This window comes from Lepidochelys kempii, chromosome 1 (assembly GCF_965140285.1).
Source record: "Lepidochelys kempii isolate rLepKem1 chromosome 1, rLepKem1.hap1, whole genome shotgun sequence".
In the NCBI taxonomy this organism is placed as follows: Eukaryota; Metazoa; Chordata; order Testudines; family Cheloniidae; genus Lepidochelys; species Lepidochelys kempii.
The window spans coordinates 184,207,475-184,232,987 of NC_136380.1; the positions used below are offsets into that span (position 1 = coordinate 184,207,475).

Sequence of the window (25,513 nt, forward strand, 5' to 3'; positions counted from 1 at the left end):
TATGTTCATTCAATTATCCCGTGGTCGGTGGGTATTATAGGCAAGGGTAGGCCATGCCTTCCCAAACAGCCTAGTGTGGCCCCACCCATACTCTGCTCCCAGGCTAGGTCCCCTCCTGTGGTTACCAGAGCACTCACTGCTCTGCCTTGGCTGTCCCAGACTTGCTGGGGCTGGCTAGTCTGCCTCCCACAGCGGCTGGTGCTGGGGCTGTGTTGCCCAGCGCCCCGGCGCCGGGAGCTCAGCTGTGTGGAGCCCCGGGGCCAGTGCCTAACCCCCTGGCCACCCAGCAGTGGGGCTGCTCTGGGCTCCTGAGGGGGAGGAGGGCAGATGGGGAGGAGCAGGGCGTTGGGCACAGGGGGAGGTGTTAGCCTTCCCCAACAGCCGGGTCAGTAGCCGTCCATGAATTATCCCATAGCCTACCCAAAACAACAAAACCCTGGCTGAGTGACTTCTAATGGAACAATTAAAAGCCTGAAGGGTATGCTGAAATATGCATCCTCTGAGGATTCTGAAAGTGAATGTTGCACACACTCCACTGTTTCACTTTACTATAAAGAGAGAGTGGGAGTTCCCAGGAAGAATGACATGCTGTAGGCGTGCCAGGCAATTACCATATAAAAAGCTGTTTTAAGGTTTGCTTTGCATTATGTAGAATGTTGCTAAATTGAACCTCAATATGCCAGATGAGTATTCTTAGTCATTTGTACATACACTCTTAGTTATTCATGGAGAATTATCAGTGTATTGAGCAACATAGTTCTAGGATAGAATTCATGCACAGAAAAGAAAAACTTTATCTAAAATTTATTTTAAAAGATTTCAATAGAGGTAATTTTGGGGAGGGGTGAGTAGTGAATGCCTGCAGCAATTGAAATCTGCACTAGTGCAGCAGTTAGTAGAATAGATTCAGCATAAAGGGGATAGGCAACTTGACATGTGGTGGTAGTTTTTAGGTTCATTATAAGTTTGCACACTGCCTTCTATATCCTTACTACTTTCCTCCCACTTTTTAAAAAACTGTAATATACTTGTTGCAGGCTATTCCATTCTTAGCCTCTGTTTATGGGCCTTAGTCTAAGTATTCTCTTTCTGTTGTATGAAAAACTAGTTAATTGTATGTTGTGATTTCTTTTTAATGTGAATATAAAGTCACATTGTACAGTACAACAGAATATTGAAATGAAACCAAATAGTTTATAAAAGGAGAAGACAAGGGAGAATGGCTTGGACATATGGAAAGGAAACAAGAAGCTAATCAGAACACCTTCTGGTTTACAAATTCAGGAGCTTACTAAAGCGACTGTATAAAGAATAAATTTTAGGGCTATTGATTAATCACAGTTAACTCACACGTTTAATTTAAAAAAAAAATTGATCGCGATTAAGCACAGTTTTTAAATCACAGTGTTAAACAATAGACTAACAACTGAAATTTATTAAACATCTGTGGATGTTTTTCTGTGTTTTCAGATATAATTCATTTCAGTTACAACACAGAAGACAAAGTGCTCACTTTATATTATTTTTATTACAAATATTTGCATTGTAAAAATGACAAACAAAATAAATAGTATATTTCAGTTCACCTCATACAAGTACCATAGTGCAATCTCTTTATTGTGAAAGTGCAGTTTACAAATATAGATTTTTTGGGGGGGTTACATAACTGCACTCAATAACAAAACAATGTAAAATATTAGAGCCTACAAGTCCAACTTCTTGTTTAGCCAATCACAAAGAGAAATAAGTTTGTTTACATTTTATGTTGTGTGATTTAAGAACACTTTCACTACAGATTTGATAAAACACAAAGAAGGTTCCAAAATCAGATTTCTAAAGATAGCTAAAGCACTCAACCCAAGGTTTACGAATCTGAAGTGCCTTCCAAAATCTGAGAGGGATGAGATGTGAAGCATACTTTCTGAAGTCTTAAAAAAGCAACACTCTTATCCAGAAACTACAGAACCTAAACCACCAAAAAAGAAAATCAACCTTCTGCTGGTAGCATCTGATTCTGATTATGAGAATGAACATGCTTTGGTCCGCACTGCTTTGGATTGTTATCTAGCAGAATCCTTCATCAGCATACTACAATAGCAAATACAGTAACATACGAAGGACTCATAACATTTGACAATAATGAAATAGACCAAGGTGTGTGTGTGTGTGTGTATGATATAAACATATATCATGTAGATATACATACAGAGAGAGAGGAATATATGATAGACAGAGAGGTGGATATGATCATTACAAAGCAAAATGAGTTATTAGTTATGAACATTTTGTGGTAATTGTCAGATTTGTATCTGCTCTCTGAAGATGCAGAGCAGTTTTGTTAGAGCAGGGGATTATGGTAGTGGTACTTCTCCAACTTCCCTCATTGTGACAGGTTTCAGAATAGCAGCCGTGTTAGTCTGTATCCGCAAGGTGCCACAAGTCCTCCTTTTTTTTCCCTCATTGTGTATCCCACAAGGGATTTAGAATAAATCTTAGCAGTGAATAAATGATACTGATACTTTAGTGGCCTTCAGAATACATATTTAGCTCTCACTCTGCTTTAATTCTAGCCTTCTTCTGGCTCCTTGGCATGTAATTACAATCATACCATCTGAAAGTCCCTACCACACTCGTAGTGTGGTAGGCGTAAGATTAGCTAAACAAGAAGTAGGACTGAGGGGGTCAGAGCCTGAGTTGGGCAACCTGAAACTGCCTTACATGTCACCTGTGAGTTTGGCCTGTGGAGTGAATTTGTTTTGCGTGGATGTTGTCTGTCACATGTAACTATTTCTGTTGAAAGCTTATTTTAAAATATTAATTTAAAAACAAAATAAAAATGTTAAGTGTCACAAATTTCTTAGTGGCAGCAGGAGCAGTAGGCTTACAACTTTCCCAGTTCCTTAGTAGGCTGGGTGAAGTGGGTAAATTTAAGGGCCACTATCCATAGGTGTGCTGGCTATATCATATGAGACTGTGGTGAATGAGGTGTTTTTGGCCACAGTAAAGACACACTGAATCTGTTTTCATGCCACAGAACCATGGGCTTTGCTGTGAGGATTCCTTCAGACTGACAGTGTGCCAGTCTACAGCTGCGATCTTTCCTCTTATGGTCTATGAAATCTTCATGATCAAAAGGGTGGGTTATATTTCAGAAAATGCCTCTTCCCTCTTAGAGTCCCTACCCCAGCACGAATGCTGGAAGCTTTAATAGCTAGTTAATGACGGCTCAGGCATGAACCTGGCCCTACATCAGTTACCTTTATGCAAAGAAACAGTAGCAAGAGATGCTACCTAAGAGGCAAATACCTATAGGGTCCAGTTGGCTTCCAGCACTGGGCTCTAGAGAAAGTCTGAGGATGTGTCCTACATCATAAAGAACACACATTGCCTCACTAAAAAAAAAAACAGAGGTCACTATGAGTTCTCTTGGCTCTGCATTCTGTATCTCAAGAGAAAAGAATGCCTGGTTGTGGATTGGTTTCAGAGTAACAGCCGTGTTAGTCTGTATTCGCAAAAAGAAAAGGAGTACTTGTGGCACCTTAGAGACTAACCAATTTATTTGAGCATGAGCTTTCGTGAGCTACAGCTCACTTCATCAGATGCATACCGTGGAAACTGCAGCAGACTTTATATACACACAGATCATGAAACAATACCTCCTCTCACCCCACTGTCCTGCTGGTAATAGCTTATCTAAAGTGATCATCAAGTTGGGCCATTTCCAGCACAAATCCAGGTTTTCTCACCCTCCACCCCCCCACACACAAACTCACTCTCCTGCTGGTAATAGCCCATCCAAAGTGACAACTCTCTACACAATGTGCATGATAATCAAGGCGGGCCATGTCCACATGGCCATGTGCTGGACATGGCCCACCTTGATTACCATGTACATTGTAGGGAGAGTGGTCACTTTGGATGAGCTATTACCAGCAGGAGAGTGAGTTTGTGTGTGTGTTTTTTGGAAGGGGGTGAGAGAACCTGGATTTGTGCAGGAAATGGCCCACCTTGATTATCATGCACATTGTGTAGAGAGTTGTCACTTTGGATGGGCTATTACCAGCAGGAGAGTGAGTTTGTGTGTGGGGGGTGGAGGGTGAGAAAACCTGGATTTGTGCTGGAAATGGCCCAACTTGATGATCACTTTAGATTAGCTATTACCAGCAGGACAGTGGGGTGGGAGGAGGTATTGTTTCATGATCTGTGTGTATTATAAAGTCTGGTGCAGTTTCCACAGCATGCATCCGATGAAGTGAGCTGTAGCTCACGAAAGCTCATGCTCAAATAAATTGGTTAGTCTCTAAGGTGCCACAAGTACTCCTTTTCTTTTTGGTTGTGGATTGGTTTTATGGGGGCTGATATTGCCTCCTCAATAACAGCAGAGGCTGAAGAGTCGGAATCTCCCTTTCTGGAAGCATCAAAGAACTTAGAATAGTTCCAGACTGTGTAGCCACCCAGTCACTTCCTGGAGCCATCCAGAATCTGCCTGTGAGAGGTAGCCTAGGGAATTTTTACCCCGGAGGGCTTCTGGTCACCTCAAACACATGGTTATTGAGCACTGGACATTGTTTCAGTGGGGCTACAAGAAAAGGTTGACAAAAATCTTCCAAATTGCTGCCTACCCTCTCCCCCAGAAAAGATTCTCAAGTTCCCTATAATCAGGAGGAAAATTGCAAGGAATGGAACTGCAAGGAAGCCAGTCTCTGCTGCCAAAAAAGGAAAAGATATTTCCTGATAATCATATTGACGAGAGTTCTTTCTCACCTTGGAGCAAGATCCTGAATGAGTATCTAGTCAAAACAAATGACAAGATGATCATACTGAGACCCACTATGTCTCTTCTAAGGGAAAGTTATTAGTGATCTGTACTGGACCTTCCAGGCACTTATACAGAAGGAAACTTTTCCAAGTACTGGAAGTATCTCAGATTTGTTTTCAGGGAACAGCATCCCCAATATCATGTATTGCCTCTTGTGTTTCTGCTGTAATTAAAGAGAAAATTTAACTTGAAATTTCCAAGTCATTATATAATGAGTGTTTTTATTGCCTTCAGCTCAAAAACAGACATACACAAATAGCAATTGGTTTTCCACTTACTGTCTCCAAGCTTCAGCTATTAGTCATCATATGGCAGTTTTACTGAGGACTCTCCTGTTACTCATACCAGTAACTTGACAAAGTAAATACAAACAAAAAATAAGGGGGGGGGGAACCACATCCAGACTACAAAGTGAACTTAAATCCAGATAGAATTATCAGGCAAACTTTTGCGTGGTAGTTTAATTTCAACTGTTTAGTTTCATCCATTTTGATCCCCTACATATATATTCTTTCAAATCCCCTTCTCCCATGATGAAGTGAAGTCTGGATATAATGGATAAAAATGTAAGAGCACAGACAAGTCTATTATACTCAGCATTCACTTCAGGTGCCATTGTAACTAGTATTCCTAAGGGTTCGCTTACATGAAAGGCATGAATGCCTTGGGCTGACATGTTGGCTATAAAGGAATACAAAGAACTGTCAGCAATTATATGTAGAAGGTGAAATTTGATGGAGGTTGCTGGAAAAGGAAGATATACTATATATATGATTATTTTTGACTGTTAAAAGAAATGGTTTGATGCTAAGTCATGTCTGTGATACTAAAGAATCCTGTTCCTCACTATCATAAGTTGAAGGCAATTATGTTGTTGGTGGCATGGAGGTGTGGTTCATTTGTTTCCTTAACTTTTAAAAAACATGTATCATCTTACTTTAGATGCATTGCATAGTGCTACTATAATTAGATGATACAGGCTTATTATGGCTCTCTATGTCTGAATATTACAGTATCTTGATAGTTTCAAATAGCTTTGCATTGCGTACTGTTCACTGCAAACCATCAGGGAATACTTCAGTGTATATTGTGAAGAGATTATGGTGTTCACTGTGTTGAATGACTGCCCTTGATCTGGCAGTATTGTGCTGACCAGTCCCTCATATCTTTTCATGCTTCATACTAATTAATTTCTCTAATGGAAAATAGTTAAAAACAACTTTAAAGGACATTTTATTGAAAATAAAGCATTAGAAAGTACTTTTGGCTTGTCAATTTATTTCCAAGATCTAGCCTCTAGCAAATCTTTATGGCTGGGTTAGAAAGCCCACAAATGGGTTTATAGTAGAAATGCTGACAAGCCTTAAATGACAGCAGCGCATAGACTGCTGCTATAACACAGTATTACTCCTGGGGGAATTCTGCACCACTGCAGCACAGCAGAAAAATGCCCCCATCTGCAGATTCTCTTTACTTCCTTGCAGAAAGTGGTTTCTGTGGGGAGGCAAAGAAAAGCTGCACTGGTGCTAACTCACCCCTCCCTGGCAGCTCAGGGGCATCTGTTTGGGTAGCCGGGGAGAGGTAAATTACTAGGGGGAGGGGAGTCTGGGGATGTCGTAGCTGCCCAGGGATATTTCCAGCTGGGTTGGGAGGGAGGAGGAGAACAGAAATGGAATTCCTCCTCCCCACACAGAGTAGGGGCTGGGTCAGATCAATTCCCAGAAACTTCCCCTAATTGCAGGAAGCTCTGCTCCACAACGGGGGGAGGAGGAGGGTGGAAGGGAAATGCTGGAGGGGCAGTGGGGTGAAGGGGGTCTGCATGCATGAGGGTTGGGTGCAGGACAGGAAGAGAAGCTCCCCTTCCCCTGCACCCAGAACCCCTCCCTAATGCATCAGGAGCCTCCTTCACCTGGACCCCTACCCCACTGAGCCCCAACCAGCTGCACCCTGATGTCCCCCTACCAAGCCCCACTCCCCCAGCCTCCCCCTCCCCACTACTCAGAGCCCTAACCACCTTCACCTGGACTCCCCTGCAGAGTCCCATTCCACCTGCATTCAGAATCCTTCACTTGAGCCCCTGTGCATCTAGATCCCTCCCTGCACCCAGAGCCGCCCACCGAGCTGCCTGCCTGAACACAGCAACTGAACCTCTGTGCTCTGCTGCTTGTCTTATATAGGACCGTTCTGGTCCCGGATTGGCTGCTCATCTGCAGCCACTCTCGACTGTCTGGGCTTGTCTACACTACAAAATTAAGTTGACTTTATCTAATTCAACCTCGAGCCCCCGAATTAACGAAATTGATTGTGCATGGCCACATGCTCATTGTCTTGATGGAGTGTTTTGGGAGGTTTGTGCAATGCCTCATGAGACCAAAACATTGTCACAGGGGAGAATGGAAACATTGCATAGGCATCCTGTGATGCACTGTGCTCCTTCCCTCATATCAACGGCAAACAACCCAGTGGTTTTTGCTCCTTAAAAACACTGCACGTACGCTGTAACCCCAGAAGCATGGAGCCTGCTCAGTTGTGCACTCTTGCTGTGAGCATCTCAAACAGCTTATGTCTTCTTCTGCAGTGTTTCCAGAGCCAAAGTAGGGGCCGCTGCACAGAACATAGCGATGTCCTGCAAGCAATCCTGCAGCAAGTCATTGAAAAAAACAATTCATAGTAGCTGCTGGTAGTCACAGAGCAGCTGCCCTCTGTTGAGTCTGGTCCCATGAAACAAGCACTGACTGGTGAGACAGCATCGTTTTTCAGGTATGGGATGACAAGCGATGTCTGCAGAAGTTTCAAATCCAGAAGGCCACCTTCCAGGAACTTTGTGCAGAACTTTCCCTGGCCTGTAGTTCAGCAACACAAAAATGAGAGCTGCTCTGACAGTGGAGAAGAAAGTGGCGATCACTGTTTGGAAGCTGGCAATGCCAGATGGTTACTGGTCAGTGGGGAATCAATTTGGAGTACGTAAATCAACTGTGGGAGCTGCTGTGCGCCAAGCGTGCAGGGCCACTAATCGACTTGTGCTACGAAGGGTAGTGAGTCTAGGAAATATGTAGGACATGGTGAATGGTTTTGCTGCGATGGGGATCCCTAATTGCAGTGGGGTGATACATGGCACGCATATCCACACCTTGGCACCAGAGTACCTTGCTAAAGAGTACATAAACCGAAAGAGATACTTTTCAATGGTGTTGCAAGCGCTGGTGGATCATGGGGCATTTAACCGACATAAACATAGGATGGTCAGGAATGGTTAATGATGCATGCATCTTTAGGAACTTGGGTCTGTTAAAAAAGCTGTAATCCGGGACTTTCTTTCCAGATCACAAAATTAACATTGATGATGTTGAGATGCCTATCCTGGGGGACCCAACTCTTGCTCCCATGGCTCATGAAGCCATACACTGGCTGTCTGGACAGCAGTAAGGATGGTTTAACTATAGGCTCAGCAAGTGCAGAACGGTGGTTGAATGTACTTTTAGTCATTTGAAAGGGTGCTGGAGAAGTCTACTAACAAGGTTGGACCTCAGTGAGGAGAACATCCTCATGGTTATAACTGCCTACTGTGTGCTCCATAATATCTGTGAAAAAAGGGGGGAAATTTTCCACAGGGGAGGGCAGTTGAGACAGATTACGTGGCAGCCATTTTTGTGCAGCCAGACACCAGGGCAATAAGAAGAGCACAGGAAGGGGCGCTGCGTGTCTGCAAGGCTATTGAAAAGCCATTTCAATAATGCGACAAAGTAGTGTCAGCTGTTTGTCTGCATTGTGCTTTCCAAAACCTTCACCTGGCTTGTATCACTGTCCCTGTAAAGCCAACCCCTCGCCCAAGCCCACTGCTTCTACTCAATAAAGAACATCTATTTTTCAAATTCGTTTACTTTATTTAACAGCCATAAGTAAAGAGGGAGAACAGAAAGAAAAGGTAACCTTGGGGAAAAGGGGTTGTAAAGTTGGAATTGGAGAAACATTTTCAGCTGTGTAACATAACACCACATTCCAGACCATCAAAGGTCTGTGAATAGGCTCCTTCTGTTCCTAATACCCTCCCCCACCCACACCCCGAGTTAAGTGAAAGGGATAATGGACTTTTCATCCACGCCTCATGGAACACTTTGGGGAGGGTGAATCTGTGTCAGGTGATGCTGGCTGGCTGCCCACCACGAGGGACTCTACCCTCCTGCTTCTTTTCCTGCAGTTCAACAAGACACCTCAACATCTCTGCTTGGTCCCTCATAATCCAAAGCATCTCATCCTGTGCCACATGCTCTTGCTTTTTGAAAGCTGTCCTGCTCTCCATGTCCATCTCTAACTTCTCAGAGAGTGAAATCCTACATGCTCTCAGCTCTGTGTCAGCTGTCACGGAGGTGTTTATTATCTCGGTGAACGTGTCCTCCCGTGTTCTCTTTCTCCTTCTAAGAACCAAAAGTTTGCTTTTAGGTGTTGATGACATACTGAAGGACACATTTCCAGCTGTCAGCTGGGGGAAAAAATAAAGGAGACATTGTACACGAATAAAATGTTTCCATAGCAAGGCCGTTTTCATAGAAAAACCAAAACCTTATTACACTAGGTGCAAGTCATAACATAACCAGAATCCGTAACTATTCATTATGCCGTTTTGCTGCTCTAGGCATGGTGAGTATGCCCCCACCCAGGTCACGCGTGACCGCACTTTTAATGAAGTTTATGCCAGGCTCATGTCAGGAGCACAAGTAGCTAGTTGAATAATGGTCATTCCCCATAGCACCACAGGCAGCTGCTTATGATTGGGGCGAGGGGGAATGTTTTCACTCCCAAATTGTGAAATCTCTCATGTAGTGCCCCAGTCCCCTATCAAACACTTTAAACTACTTGCCGAACCCATGCCAAGCACAGTAAAGGCACGTTAGCAGCCACGTGGTTTGGCAGTCTGGAATGTGCGGGGGCAGGGTGGGTCTACATGCCCTTTTTTCTGTGTAAGAGCACTTTTAATGAGAATTTCCCCAAGGCGACCCTATGTGATATCAATCTCCTGAGGGAAATGGAGGTGGAAAGGAAGGAGATGCTGCAAGCGTCTGGGTATATACTCAGTCCATATGCTGCATACCACAATGATGCCAGCAGAATTAATTCAGGGGTTGTGTGGGAAAGTGTCCTACCATGGTGGAAGAAATAAGACTGCCCTGCCCAGAAACCTTCTGCAAAGGATTGCAGAGTACCTCCATGAAAGTTTCCTAAAGATATCCATGGATGATTCCCAGGCTATCCCAGGCCACATAAACAGTCTTTTCTGGGGGGCCACCCTCTGCATAGCTGGAGTGGTCTCTTGTAAGCAGAGAACCACAGCACCTCACTTTTTCTTCACAGTAAACATGTAATATCACCAAATGTACGTGCCCGCTGAAGTTTAACTGGACTTTCATTGTAATTGTATACTCACTAAAGGTGCCTTCCCTGACATCACTGTCAGCCACCATGATGTCCTGCAACCTACAGGGCTCCAGGGTTAAAAATATTTCCCTGCCCTGGGCGAGAATGGATACACCGCTCGCCTGTCTCCCATTCTCCTCCTCTTTCTCATCCATCATATCCTCCTCCTTGTTGTCCCTAGACTCTCACACCTGTGAGGTGTTCATGTTTCTTGTGGGGGTGCTGGTAGGGTCACCCCCGAGAATTGCATGCAGCTCATTGTAGAACCGGCATGTGTTGGGTTCAGCACCAGAATGACTGTTCACCTCCCTTGCCTTTTGGGACGCTTGGCAAAGTTCTTTTATTTTTACACAGCACTGCTGTGTGTCCCTTGTGTAGCCCTGCTCCCCCATTCCATGAGCGATCTTTGCATAGATGTCAGCATTTCTTCTGCTGGATCTGAGCTCTGCCTGCACAGACTCTTCTCCCCACACAGCAATGAGATCCAGGCGGGAGCGTGTTTGGGGTGTATAGTCTCCATGATCAGCTGTGCTCAAGCTGGCATGCTCCCATTGCTGATCAAACAGGAAATGGGAAATCAAAAGTTCCCAGGGCTTTAGCAGGGGACGGGCTGTTTCCTGTGTACCTGGCTGTAGTGCAGTAGAGTTGAGAATGATCTCCAAAGCTGTCACAGATGAGCTTTGTGGGACACCCCCTGGAGGCCAAATAAGTTGAATTATACAACGCTGTGTCTACCATAATGCACTACCTCGCAGTCAGCCCATGAAAATCAAACTAAGCGCTACACCTCTCACGGAGGTGGATTACAGAAGTTGACATCAAAGGTGACTTCAGATAAAGGACCCAATAGTGTAGACACACAAATTAACAGGTTGACTTAAGGCGGGTTCCTTTGACGTAGCTCTGTAATGTAGGCCTCTGGAGGACTTCTCTCTGCTCTATTCGGGGTCAGGGTTATGCAGGGCCACAAGGCCTCCAGACCTAGTCCACCCTGCAACACAGATATTTTAAATATTACATGTGCTAAATGTACTTAATCTTGTTTTTAATTTATGTGTGTTAATCACTGGTTTTATAGGTACCACTCACTTGATTGAGTATTTTTTCAGTTAAATAGCTAGGAAACAAGAAGATATCTGAAATGGATATCTCATACATGTCCATTTTATATGTGGTAATTAAACCTAAATACATAATTTAATTAAAAATAAGTATTAATATAAAATAAATTACTTATTACACTTAACTCTTCTTTTGAGGTACTTCCTTTATAATGTTACATATTTAAGAAAAGCCCTAATTTATAACTGAGTTTCCAGGCCTAACCCAAAGGGAAGGAATGACAGATTTCACAGGTGGATTGTGGTAAATGGGCAATTTCATGTTTTCAGTAGAAAAGAATATAAGTATCCCCAGATACAAGTCAGTTACAGACATTCAGGGTGTGCAAAGTTCTGCATACACATATAATAATGACAAATACAAATGTAAGAATATAAAAACACTTCCAATTGCTGTCTTAAAAGGAAGAACATGCTAGCATAGCAATTAGAAGCAGAAACAACTATTTAGAGAAGTCTGGCTGCATAAAAGTATGTGGTACTCAAGGGTCAATTGTATCATTCCATTAATTGTAGAATGAATGTAATTCAAACAATTGCTCCAAATGAGATATATATTTTTATTTTATTTTGTGATTCATAATGTAGGGATGCATCAGACTATTCTTAACCCTCAAACTACCCTACTGCAAATCCTCTTCACTACATTACTCTTTCCCAGCACTGTTTTTGCTGTGGTCTTTGGTGTAATAGTTTGGTATTTTTTGAGAAAGCAGTTTGGTGAAGGTAGTGCTGTAAGGCTGACATCTGTAGGATGACAGAGTTAATTTATTGTGGGCAACCTGTGTGTGCCTGTGGGGGGAAGAATAGGAGGCAAATATTGCATTTTGTATTCTTTATGCCTCTAAGTCCTGACCTTCTCTTTTTCCTATTGTCTTTGCTGTTGCCCTGACCCTCAGGATCCCTTCTACATTTCCCTTTACATGCTCCTCCTCCATTTTCCACTTCTTGCACTCCACCATACAGTGTGTACATGTGAATAGACGCGTGTGTACACACACACAAGTTTCTCCCACCTGCCCCCTTACTCCCTTCTAATATTCATCTGTGTCTCACAGTGCCCCTCTCTGCCCCCTGATTGGTCAGACAGAGGTCACTCTCTTATTTGAGGACATCTTGGCTTAACTTCCTTTGAGGACAATGGGAGGCAGGGACTATCTTGACTAAGAGCAGGCTTAACTTCCTCATACATAGGCTGGAGGGAACTGATGTCCATCTTAACTAAAGGGAAATCTGTGCCTTCAGTCACTCTAAGAACAATGGGATAATGGGCACCAGTTTGAAAGAGGGCAGTTCCTTGTGATTTTTTTTCTGATGGTGAAGATTTTATGTGCTGGCTTCCTTTAAACCTTCACTTCTGAAGAATAACTAAAATATTACTATTAATACTAAAAGCTTATTTTTAAAAAGCTACCTCTTGCAGCAGATCCACTCAGGATTTAGCTCTTGACCGATTTCCATGTCCATACATAATATCGTCTTAAAATATATTAACTGACAAAATTTTAAAAAGGCGGCTGTTGTAGACAAATGTGAATACACCAATTTCATACACTTATAAACCAGCAACCCACTGTAAATTCAAAGGCATAAAAACTATAAATGTAAATTCTCATTGAAAAGTTACCTGTAGAGAAAAATGCATACCCCATTTTAAGCTTGTTTTGAGAAGTAACCTTTACAATGGAGATGCAGCTAGTGGCTTGTTATAGATTTCTTCAATGAGACCAAAGGAGTTAAACCCTTGATTCATTAAAATGGGATGTGCCAATAATTAGTAGATATGTATGATAAGCCAGGGTGATAGTAGTTTTTAAATTGGTTACATCAAAGCAAAGATATAGCAGAACGCATATCAAAACTAAGAACTAGAGATATTTTTTGAAAGCCTTTTCATCCTTGTGTGAGTGTTGTTTGGTAATTTTGCACCCACTTTTTACTCTTGTACCTTTTATAATTTATCATGGTCTTTTCTGAATGAATCAAAGGTGAAAAATAGCCAGCGGATATTTAGTGCTTTCAGGTGTAATTGGAAAAGTCATTCACTTCATGATGTGCCTCAAAGGTGTTTTACAAGTGCAAGCTACATTTTTGAGGTTTATTTTAAGACCGACTTCTCCTTAGTTTGGTCTGTTTCTATACATTCAGTACCTTCTGTGCATTATCGTTAAAAGATATGCATTTTATTCTAGCATGACATCTTTTGCTCTTTATAATAGAATGGGTTAACAAAAAATAAAAACACTTTTGCAGATCTTTCATAAGTATGTTTTATTAATTCTACAAGTGTGGTTGAATAAAACAGTGAATTTTAATAAATTATGTAACACATAAATACAAATACTGCCAAAGTTACCCAGCTAGTCTGGTTGCCTCACATATTGCTGCAAGGTAAGTAAGAGACTTGCATTCTTATTGGGCTCATTATTTTGCTCAACTAGTAGCAAGAAAATGGATATTCTTTGTAGGAGGGGGGTCTCACCTTCCAGTTTGGATGGTCATGATCCCTCAGGAGTAAAGAACTCCCAGAGAGTGTGCTACTGGCTTCAACTTCAGAGTCATCTGCTTGCGTGCCCTTTTGACCTATTTGAGTGTGTGGGGAAGTGGTCACAGATGCAAATTGCAGAAGAGGATGATAGGAATATGATAGAGTTACTGTGAAGCTAGAGAGGACAATAAACTCTATTTAAAAAAAATAAAAAACAAAAAACTGGAGGCAAAACAAAAGTGAATATAAGGGAGGCCAACTAAGAAAATTGTTTCAGACAATAATGAAGTGATGTGCCTTTAAATATCAGTTTAATTGGCCTGAGACAAATTTTCTGGAATATTTCCCACAAGCATTAATGGTCATTAAAAGTTTAAATCAATGTCACAGTTAGACTAGACCAGAAGGAGTACAAAGAATTCCTATGGGGGAAAAATGCACTGTACTCGAATATTGAATAGGTAAAGTGAGGGATAATGTATTTGAGTGGAATTTAACCATATTGTTATGTATATTATTTCCATAGAACTCTGACTTTGCTTACATGTAACAAATATGAAGTTACATCATGCAGACTGTAGTCTCTACATAATAAAATGTCTGCATTTTATCAGAATATAATTTTACATAATAAAATGAAGCTTCATCTGAAGAATGCAAACACTAGTATAATGACTTAAAAGATGCTCCAGATATTCTATTTCCAATTCATTATTGATATTTTCTTATCCAACATAATCTGAGCTACATATATGCATGTACACTATCACTGTATTTGAAAACCAATCTAGTCCTGGCCAGTATTGAATCCATGTGATGCTTTTTTTGTGGCCACTGTGAAATGAGTTATTAATCTCTGTCCAGTTCCTTGTAGAGAGGCATTCACATCCCAGCACCAACACTGGCTCATTTTGTATTAACTAGTACCTTTGTTTGGAGCCTTAGCAGAGAGGGTAAGGATGGAATAACCATGGTGAGAATAAATCTTCTCTCCTTTGTAGATGGTCCTTTGGGTCACATTTGAAGCATGTTGCTGGAGAAGCCTGTTACACCACTGCCTTTGCTGTACCCCTTAAGTGAACATAAGACTTTGGTCTCCACAGTTATCAAACTGACATTATCACAAGCATCAAAATAAAGTAGAACAAAACATATCTAACCTAAAGACAAGCTCCTTTAAATTCAACCTGTTTATAGCTGCTACATGAACCATTAACTGCTGTGGATGTAGTACCTCAAAAAGTGATTGTGATACAAATATTCAGTTTATTTCCCATATGAAAAGCTTTACTTAGGCGTGAAATTAGTTTAGGAGTTTATAAATATATTAATCTTAAGTAAGCTTTTGGAGCAGCTAGTCCTGGAATTCACAAGAGAAGAGGCAATTCTTGATTTAATCTTAAATGAAACAAAGGATCGGGTCTGAACTGCTTGGTAATAGCAACCATAATGTAATTAAATTTAAACATCCTTCTGGGGGGGGAGGAAATATCAGAGAAACCCACCACAGTAGCATTTAACTTCAAAAAGAGGAACTACCCAAAAATTTAGGAAGTTATTTAAATGGAGATTGAAAGGAATAGCCTCAAGTGAAATGCCTGCAAGCAGCATGGAAACTACTTAAAAACACCATAATAGTGGCTCAAACTAAATATGTATCCCAAATAAAAATAGAGGGCCCCTCCCAAAAAGCCATTATAGCTAGCTGCAGAGTAAAAGGTAGTTAAAGGCAAAAAGATGTCCTTTAAAAATTGGAGTCAGATCCTACTGAGGAAAATAGTTTATGCTCCTTTCTCTGGCAAATCAAATGTGAAAGTATAATTAGAAAGTATAAAAAAGAAGTTGAAGAGCAACTACCAAAAGACAAAAAAAAACTAAATATGTACATCAGAAGTGGGAAGCCTGCTAAACTATAAGTGGGGCCACTGGACAATCATGATGCTAAAATAGCACTCAAGGAAGACAAGTTTGTTGCGGAGAAGCTAAATTAATGCTAATATAATGTAATAAGTCACCAGGACAAGATGATATTCACCCATGATGTCTGAAGGAATTTGGATATGAAATTGCAAATCTAACTGTGGTATAAAGAAAAGGAGTACTTGTGGCACCTTAGATGCTCAAATAAATTGGTTAGTCTCTAAGGTGCCACAAGTACTCCTTTTCTTTTTGCGAATACAGACTAACACGGCTGTTACTCTGATAACTGTGGTATGTAACCTATCACTTAAATCAGCCTCTATATGAGATAAACTGGAGGATAGCTAATGTAATCTTTAAAAAAGGCTCTAGAGACAATCATGGCAATTATAGACCACTAAGCCAAACTTCAGTACTGGACAAACTGGATGAAACTGTAGTAAAGAACATAATTACCAGATGTATAGATGAACACTATATGTTGGGGAGGAGTCAGTATGGCTTTTGTAAAGGGAAATCATGTCTCACCAATCTACTAGAATTCTTCTGCAGGAGTCAACAAACATATGAACAAGGGTGATCCAGTGGATATAGTATACTTGGACTTTCAGAGAGTCTTTGACAAGATCCCACATCTAAGGCTATTATGCAAAGTAAGCAGTCATGGGATAAGAAGGAAGGTCCTCTCATGGATTAGTCACTGATTAAAAGATAGGAAACAAAGGGTAGAATAAAGGATCAGTTTTTTGCACTGGAAAGAAGTAAATTGGATCTATACTGGCACTCATGCTGTACAACATATTCATAGATCTGGACAGGGGGTGAACAGTGAGGTGACAAGGTTTCGAGATAATTTAGGGGATAGTTAAATCCAAAGCTGACTCTGAAGAGTTACAAAGGATCTCGCAATACTGTGTGAGTACACAACAAAATGGCAGATGAAATTCAGTGTTGATAAGCCCAAAGTAACGCACACTGGAAAAATCGTATCAACTATACATACAAAGTTATGGGTACCTCAAAAGGTGATTGTGATACAAATATTCAGTTTATTACCCATATGAAAAGCTTTACTTAGGCATGAAATTAGTTTAGTAGTTTATAAATACATTAATCTCAAGTAAGCTGTTACCACTCAAGAAAGAGATCTTAGTCACTGCAGATAGCGCTCTGAAAATCTCTCTTCGGTATACAGTGGTAGTTAAAAATGCAAACAATCATAGAATATCATAGAATATCCACTTTGGAAGGGACCTCAGGAGGTCATCTAATCCAACCCAAAAAAATATGGAATGCTTCACGAATTTGCTTGTCATCCTTGCGTAGGGTCCACACTAATCTTCTCTGTATCATTCCAATTTTAGTGTATGTGCTGCCGAAGCCTAATGTGTTAGAACCATTAGGAAAGGGACAGATAATCAGACAGAAAATATCATAATGCCTCTATATAAATCCATGGTATGCCTATGCCTTGAATATTGCAATCAATTCTGATTGCCACATCTCAAAAAAAGATGCATTAAAACTGGAAAAAATATACAGAAGGTAGTGATTGGGGTATAGAACAGCTTTCATGGGAGGAGAGGTTAAAAAGATTGGGACTGTTCAGCTTAGAAAAGAGATGACTAAGGGGGATATGATAGCGGCCTATACAATTATAAATGGAGCGGAGAAAGTGAACAGGGAAGTGTTCTTTACCCATACACATAACATAAAACCCAGTGGTCACCCTGAAATTGATAGGCAGACAGTTTAAAACAAATATAAGGATGTACTACTTCACGCAATGTAGTCAGTCTTGGAACTTCTTCCCGGGGGATGCTTTGAAGGCAAAAAGAATAACTGGATTCTAAAAAGAATTAGGTTTCAGAGTAGCAGCCGTGTTAGTCTGTATTCGCAAAAAGAAAAGGAGTACTTGTGGCACCTTAGAGACTAACACATTTATTTGAGCATAAGCTTTCGTGAGCTACAGCTAGGTAATTTCATGGAGGATAGGTCCAGTGATTATTAAGGGCACAAACCCATGCTCTTGGTGTCCCTAAAATCTGACTGTCAGAAAGTGGGACTGGATGACGGGGAATAGATCACTCGATAATTGCCCTCTTCTGTTGTTTCCCTCTGAATCATCTGGCACTGGTCATCGTCAGAAGACAGGATACTGGGCTAGACAGACCATTGTCCATACTGGGTCGGACCATTCTTATGTTATTAAGTAAAAAAGTCTCAATCCTGTCACTGTCTGCATGCAAGCGCATTCCTATATCCACATGCAGTCAATTGAAGGATCATGGCTGAAATTAAGATTTGCACACTGTGCTATATGTATATAGTACTAAAGCACCACAGGTGTTTAAATCGTAGTTTGAGAAAATAGAGGTCAAAACTTCAAATATAGATTCTGATGTTTTTCTATATAATTAACTTTCACTATGGCAATACTTTTCTTGAATAAAATAATATTAAATTAACTTTATTCCTGGAGGGGTATTTTTATTTCTAGTGTAAAAGTTAAGTATACTTAGCTAGCCTGATGATAAAATGCCTCTACAATGTGCTGCCAACAGGGAGACCAGCTGCCAGATCAATTATCTGTGTATATCTGCCTCTTCTGGGGAAAGCCAAAGCAAAACTACTGTATGACCAATGAAGAAGACTAAAAAGATTTAATCGATCTACTGCAGCTCATTGAACATTTGTCAAAATGGAAACAGTTGTCCAGAATTTAAAGAGAGGCTCTTACAAGCTGTGTTTTTAGTTAAATATCCCATCTAATGAGTGATTTATTCAGAATTGAGAGCCAGAAAAATGTAATACTATCTACAGTATGGAAAACAGAAACAGGAAAGCTAGTCTTGGGAAGGGTAAGTGTTACTTAAAGCCCCAATTGTTTTACAACCTAACTTTATCTGACAAACAGATTTCCATGTTAGCAAAAAATTAATAAAGGTTCTGAAGTTCTGTTTCAAAATGCTGAGTAGCTAAACTGATGTCTTGTCATGAACTACAGTGCTACAGTGCCACATACAAACATAAGGAAGGAAAACAAGCCGCACAAATGAAGGCAATAATGTGAATGAGCAGGAGAGAGAAGAAGCTGGGTTGCTTGGTTGTTTGGTTTCATTTTCCTGTACGTTTTGGTAATGCTTTACATGAGTAGTTCCCAGACTTGTTCCGCCGCTTGTGCAGGGAAAGACCCTGCCGGGCCGGGCCAGTTTGTTTACCCGCCGCGTCCGCAGGTTCGGCCGATCGCAGCTTCCAGTGTCCGCGGTTCGCTGCTCCAGGCCTATGGGAGCCGCTGGAAGCAGCGCGGGCCGAGGGATGTACTAGCCGCCGCTTCCAGCCACTCCCATTAAGAGTGCTGATGGGGATTTACTTGGATCTCCTGTTGTGGGCCACTAGGGACTGTTCCCCCATTACTAAAGCAATGTAAAGTGCTGTGCCTACACACCAGTATGGCTCAGGCGCGCTCCAGCAATCCTCTTATGCTGGAATTTACATTATTTTTGCATATTGTTCTGTGTATTATTCTTAAAATAATTTAGTTTAATGAAGCATTTAAAAGCAAAGCATTAGTGATTTTTAATACTAAGGTATAACGTTCTTTACAGTGATATGAGAGTTGCTGTAAATATATGGAACAATCTAGTTCTTATTTAGTTATCAGTCCCAGGGAGAGCACTGGGATGTCAATGCCTCCCAAAGCTTCCACGTATGCGTCTTTTGTGTGCCTGTTATTATACCCATCTTGTGGAGTGTAGCTTGCATGAGAGGGAAGCAGCCATGTTCCTGCCTCTTCCACCTCCTTTTGGAGTGCTGGGAGCCTCTAAGGGATAAGGGATGTTGCAGCTATTGTGCTCCCTGGAACATATGGGCTATAATTTTACCGCACCTGCCCCCTCATACCTATGAAAGTGTCAGGCAGAATCTGGAATTTGGAAACATGTAAGAAAGCTTAAAATATTTAAGCACTTGCATGCCATATAAGGGTGTGTATCCAGGGTCAGGATTTGTTTATGAGAGCAGCAGGATGCTCAAGAGGAAGAGTAGGACCATGTTAATATTCTTGTACAGGAGATTTTATATTGTATGTTCCAGAACAACAAAGGGCTTGAGTAAGTATGCTCAGTCCAGTTCCTATTTAATTCAGTGAAGCAGGATATGCCCTAGTGTTTATTTAAAAAAAATCTTGCACATTTTAATGTTTTTATGCCTATGTAAAATCAAGATGTTAGCATATAATCAATAAATAATAATGTGTAAAAATATGGTGACAAGATTTAAAAAAAATCAGAATGTTAACCAATCTATTGTTTAAAAGCAAGAAAAAACTATTTAGAAGAGGAAAATAGATTCCTGATAGATTTCTACCCCACAAATTATAAATAGAACATACTTTATATTCCTGATATATTTATTACTCGCAAATGCCTTTGAATGGATTTTGGTGTACACTCTGCCTTATCAATGCCAGGGAACAGTAAATGGACTTTGGAGTTCATGATGGGCAGAGGTCCATTTTTACAATATTGTAGTATCACATATTCATTTTCCTCTCTTCAGAAAATCTGAGGAGGTGTTCTTTCAATGAATTGTCTTTCTGTCTATGAAAATCAATTCTTTCTTATTACTAGTATCCACCTACTGCCTGTGACTCTGAAAGTGAATGCTGGGTTATCTAATCTGGTATTTCTTCAGGCAGCTTTTTGTCTGTATTTGAAGCATGATGCATCATACAATCTAAAAGCAGGTACTGGCTGGCATGCAACTTACATCTGACAAGATGTCAGCCTTAAATGCAACACCTAACTCGCCTTTTTCATGTACTGTAAACAACAAGATGGGAAGTAAACAAACTGTGGAGGTATGGAAGTACAAAAGGAATTCTGATGTACTTTGCAATGTTGATACTTATTTTAGTCTAGAAAAATAAAAGTACATTACATACTTCAAACTAGGAAATGAAATTCTACATAAACTTACAGCTGCAATTTTTGCATACTAATAAGAGAAAAATGTGTTTAATTTGTTTTAGAGTGCTGAATTATCTCCATCTGTTTGAATATATGGAAAGAGTTCATTCGGGTTCACTTTTCTTGATCATGAAAATAATTGGTAGCCTACTCTAGATATCGGTCTGTTGATATTTCCATTATAATCTCCCTTTTTTAAAGTATTTACATCATCTATAAAACTAGTTTTCAGGCTGAAATATGCAGTATAGATTTTGATACATTTAAAACACTTTCCCTTGTACCTTTCATAAACTTATATTTAAATATTATAAATATTATATAAATTTGTCAATTATTATTCATAAACATCTACCACAGAGAGACAGATTTTGATTTGCCCATCTATTTTCCACACAGACAAGAAAAGCTGTTGGAATTCAAAGTTTTGCTTATACTCTGATACCTGTGCTGATTGCCAGCAAGCTCGTCCCATCTACATCAGCATGTAAACGTTTTAAGTTCTTGTTTACGAATTATGAGGCAGATCAATACAGCCATGTACTGTAGGGCTCAACTAAGCTCACATGAAAAGCTTTTTCACTTGGTGAACAGTCTTGTTTCCTCTGACATTTGTCATAGAATCATAGAATATTAGGGTTGGAAGGGACCTCAGGAGGTCATCTAGTCCAACCCCCTGCTCAAAGCAGGACCAGTCCCCAATGTTTGCCCCAGATCCATAAATGGCCCCGTCAAGGATTGAACTCACAACCCTGGGTTTAGCAGGCCAATTGAAATGTTGGCAAATGCTGACTGACTTTTCAGGTCACTCTCCGTAAAGGACACGTGAGGGATTCTTAACTGATGTCTCTAACAAGTGAGCATGTGTAAGATATCTAGTACATTTTATTTTAGCTCAATCTAAAATCCATGTGGGTGTTTACTCACATGTCTGGAATAGATCATTTGAGGTGACCCACTCAGATAATTCCAGATAGTGTGGTAATTCCATCGTGACAGTTGACCAGCTGTTGAATTGAAAGTCAGTGGCTAATAAAACACTTTCCATCCATTATTTATTTAAATATGTGTCCTCTGACTTTACTAAAACCTGACTGCATGAGACACGTTCACCTAGACCTGTTGTTATGCAGATAGGCTAATTATAAGCCTTAATGTCCTTTATGAACTGCACAATATGAACTGAGAGAAGATACAGGAAAGACATAGGATTATGCTGTTTGCATTTGGCTCCACTTCAGGTGGCTTCTCAATATTGTATTGTACTTTCTGGCAGTTGGAGGCATAGGGACAAGCAGAGCATGGGGTTGTATCCCAGACCATCTTGGCAAACAGCCATTGATGGACTTATCCTCCATGAACTTATCTTATTCTTTTTTTATTCCAGTTGTATTTTGGCCTTCACAACATCCCATGGCAATGAGTTCTACAGGTTGGCTGTTCATTTTGTGAAGAAGTACTTCCTTATATTTGTTTTAAGCCTTCTGCCTATTAATTTCATTGGGTGTTCCCTGGTTCATGTGTAATGTGAAGTAGTAAATAACACTTCCTTATTCACTTTGTCCACATCATTCATGATTTTGTAGACCTCTATCATATCCACACAGAGTCATCTCTTTTTCTGCAAGACTTGGTGCCTTCAGCCAAGCGTCATAAAAACAGTCTCCAGTTTGTTCCATCTTCATCATGCCAGCGCAACCCAAGAACTGAATGTTTATCAGAATGGTCAGAAGGTGAAGCATGAAGTAGAACCGGTCTATCTAGGTGTGACCTTAGACCGCACACTGAGTTACCATGCCCACCTGAAGAAGACAGCAGCTAAAGTTAAGATATGTAACAATCTTCTTAGCAAACTGGCAGGTTCATCGTGGGGTGCCCATGCTCCAACTCTGTGGACATTAGCTCTTGCCACCAAGTATTTGGTGGCGGAGTCCTGCGCACCAGTTTGGAGTCAATCATCACACACCAAACTGGTGGATAAGCAGTAACATGCCGCCATGCGCATCTCTGGCACCCTGTGCCCGACCCCACTCCCATGGCTTCTGGTTCTGAGCAATATTGCTCCTCCTCATATCAGACGAGAAGTTGCCACAGGCAAGTTACTGGAGAAAGTACGCTCCAACCCAAGCCTGCTGCTGCAAAATGACCTTTCAAACCAGCAGCTGCATGTTTGCCATCACATTGCCCATTATGGTCTCATCTGCCACGCCAGGATGTAAGGGCGGAAACACTCTGGTGAGAGGAATGAATATCTGTTATAATCCCCAACCAGTCCCCCATTGCCGACCCCACAATCTGCTCGCCTTGGTTTGACCTGCCCCATCGTCAATGGTCCCTGTTGAACAGGTTCCGGATTGGGTACGGTCTCTGTGCAGCTAACCAGTATCGCAGGGGCTTTTGTAACAGTCCTTTATGCAGCTGTGGCACTGTGCAAATGCTGGCACACATTGTCGACGAATGCCTGCTGACTAAGTTCAGAGGTGGCCTAGAAGAACTGCATCATGCCACTGAAAATACCATCACTTGGCTAGACAACTATGCACACGCTAAATAATAAAATCTCTTTTCTAAGCTGAACAGACCCAGTCTTTTAAATTTCTCCTTGAATGGAACTGTTGTATTCATCTAATAATTTTTGTTGCCCTTCTGTAGGTTTTTTTTCCCCAATTCTAATACATTTTTTTTTAAGATGGGACCATCAGAACTGCATGCAGTATTCAGTGTCTTTGAATACCATGGATTTATATGGTGTCATTATGATATTTTCTGTCTTATTATCTGTCATTTTCCTAATGGTTCCTAACATTCTATTAGCTTTTTTGACTGCCGCTGCACATTGAGCAGATGTTTTCAGAGAACTATCCGATATGACACCAAGGTCTCTTTCTTGAGTGGTAAAAGCTAATTTAGACCCCATCGTTTTGTATGTATAATTGGCATTATGTTTTCTAATGTGCATTACTTTGGATTTGTCAACGTGGAATTTCATCTGCCATTTTGTTGCCCAGAGAGACAAGGTGGATGAGGTTATATCATTTCTTGCAGTGGTCTCCAAACGTTTTGGATTGCGCGCCCCCAGGGCCAGCTCTGGGGAGGCGCAAAAAAAAAAAAAAGAAGAGCTGCTGCCGCCATGCCACCAAAGACGGAGCGGGGAGAGCCGAGCTGCTGCCGGCGTGCTGCCGAAGAATCAAAGGTCCGGGAGCGCTGCTGCCGCCGTGCCAGTGGCGCTCCTCCTGCCGTGCACCCCCAGGGATGGTCTTGCGCACTCCCAACTTTGGAGACCACTGATTTATTGGACCAACTTCTGATAGTGAGAGAGACAAGCTTTGAAGCCAAACAGAGCTCTTCTTCAGGTCTGGAAAAGGTATGCTGAACATGACAGCTAAATGAAAGATGGAACGGAATGATTAACATAAAATAGTTGATTTTTAGTGTCTCACAGAGTTATGAATTTGCAGACACTAAAAATCATGGACTGAACAGATACACTGGATCTACGTCTCATTACAAAAATATATAACACTTCTAACCCCCTTTTTGCCCTATGACTGCAGAGGTGTTAGTGGGCCATTCTACTTTGAATGGTCCTTTAAAATATGTGCTAATTACTTAAGCCAAACAATCTGTTCCACCTAGAATTTATCTGTGGTGCTTGGAGTACCTTTCCCAGACTTGAAGAAGAAGTTGTGTGGCTCAAAGGTTGTCTCTCGTACCAACAGAAGTTAGTCCAATAAAAGATATGACCTCTCCCACCTTGTCTCCATTAACTATCTTGAGTAATTTTGTGTTGTCTGCAAACTTTACCACCTCGCTGTTTGCCCTTTTTTCCAGATCATTTATGAATATGTTGAACAACGTTGATCCCAGTATAGATCCTTGAAGGAACCCATTATTTACCTCTTGCCACTGTGAAAACTGACCATTTATTCCTTCCCTTTGTTTCCTATTTTTGATTAGTGGGGGAAAAAAAAACGTCCTCCTTATCCGATGACAGCTTACTTTGCTTATGAGGCTTTGGTGTTCAAGGCTTTCTGAAAGTCCAAGTACAGTATATCAACTGGATCACCCTTGTCCACCTGTTTGACCTTCTTGAAGAATTCTACTAAATTAGTGAGGCATGATTTCCCATTACAAAAGCCATGTTGATTCTTCCCCAACATATCGTATTCATCTATGTGTCTGATAATTCTGTTCTTTAGTACAGTTTCAACCAATTTGCCTGAAATTAGGCTTACAGGCCTATAATTGCCAGACTTGTCTCTGGAGCCTTTTTTTAAAAAATCAGCATTACATGAACTATCCTCCAGTTGTCTTGTGCAAGGGCTGATTTAAGCAATAGATTGCATACCACAGTTAATAGTTCTGCAATTTCATATTTGATTTCCTTCCGAAACCTTGGGTGTACACCTTCTGGTCCTGGTGACTTATTACTGTTTAATTTATCAATTTGTTTCAAAACCATCTTTATTGATACCTGTATCTGAGACAGTTCCTCAGATTTCTCATCTAAAAAGAATGGCTTAGGTGTGGGAATCTCCCTCACATCCTCTACAATGAAGACTGATACAAAGAATTCATTTAGCTTCTCCACAATTTCCTCTTCTTCCTTGGTAGTTCCTTTAGCACCTCAGTTGTCCAATGACCCACTGATTATTTGGCAGCTTCCTTCTTCTCATGTTCTTTTCTTTCCTCTTAGTTTGTGTGTCTTCTGGTATTTGCTCTTCAAATTCATTTTTGGCCTGCCTAATTATGTTTTTGCACTTGCCAAAGTTTATGCTCCTTT

General features: G+C 40.9%; 1 protein-coding gene and 1 non-coding gene across 4 annotated transcripts in view; one reads left to right on the forward strand and one right to left on the reverse strand.

Annotated features, from left to right (window-relative positions):
* CADM2 (cell adhesion molecule 2) overlaps nucleotides 1-25,513 on the forward strand; it is a 1,024,844-nt gene that overhangs the window by 590,556 nt on the left and 408,775 nt on the right. The window lies entirely within an intron of this gene.
* On the reverse strand, nucleotides 17,042-17,144 carry LOC140905683 (U6 spliceosomal RNA). Its single transcript, XR_012156923.1, has one exon. It is a non-coding gene; the product is annotated as a U6 spliceosomal RNA (small nuclear RNA).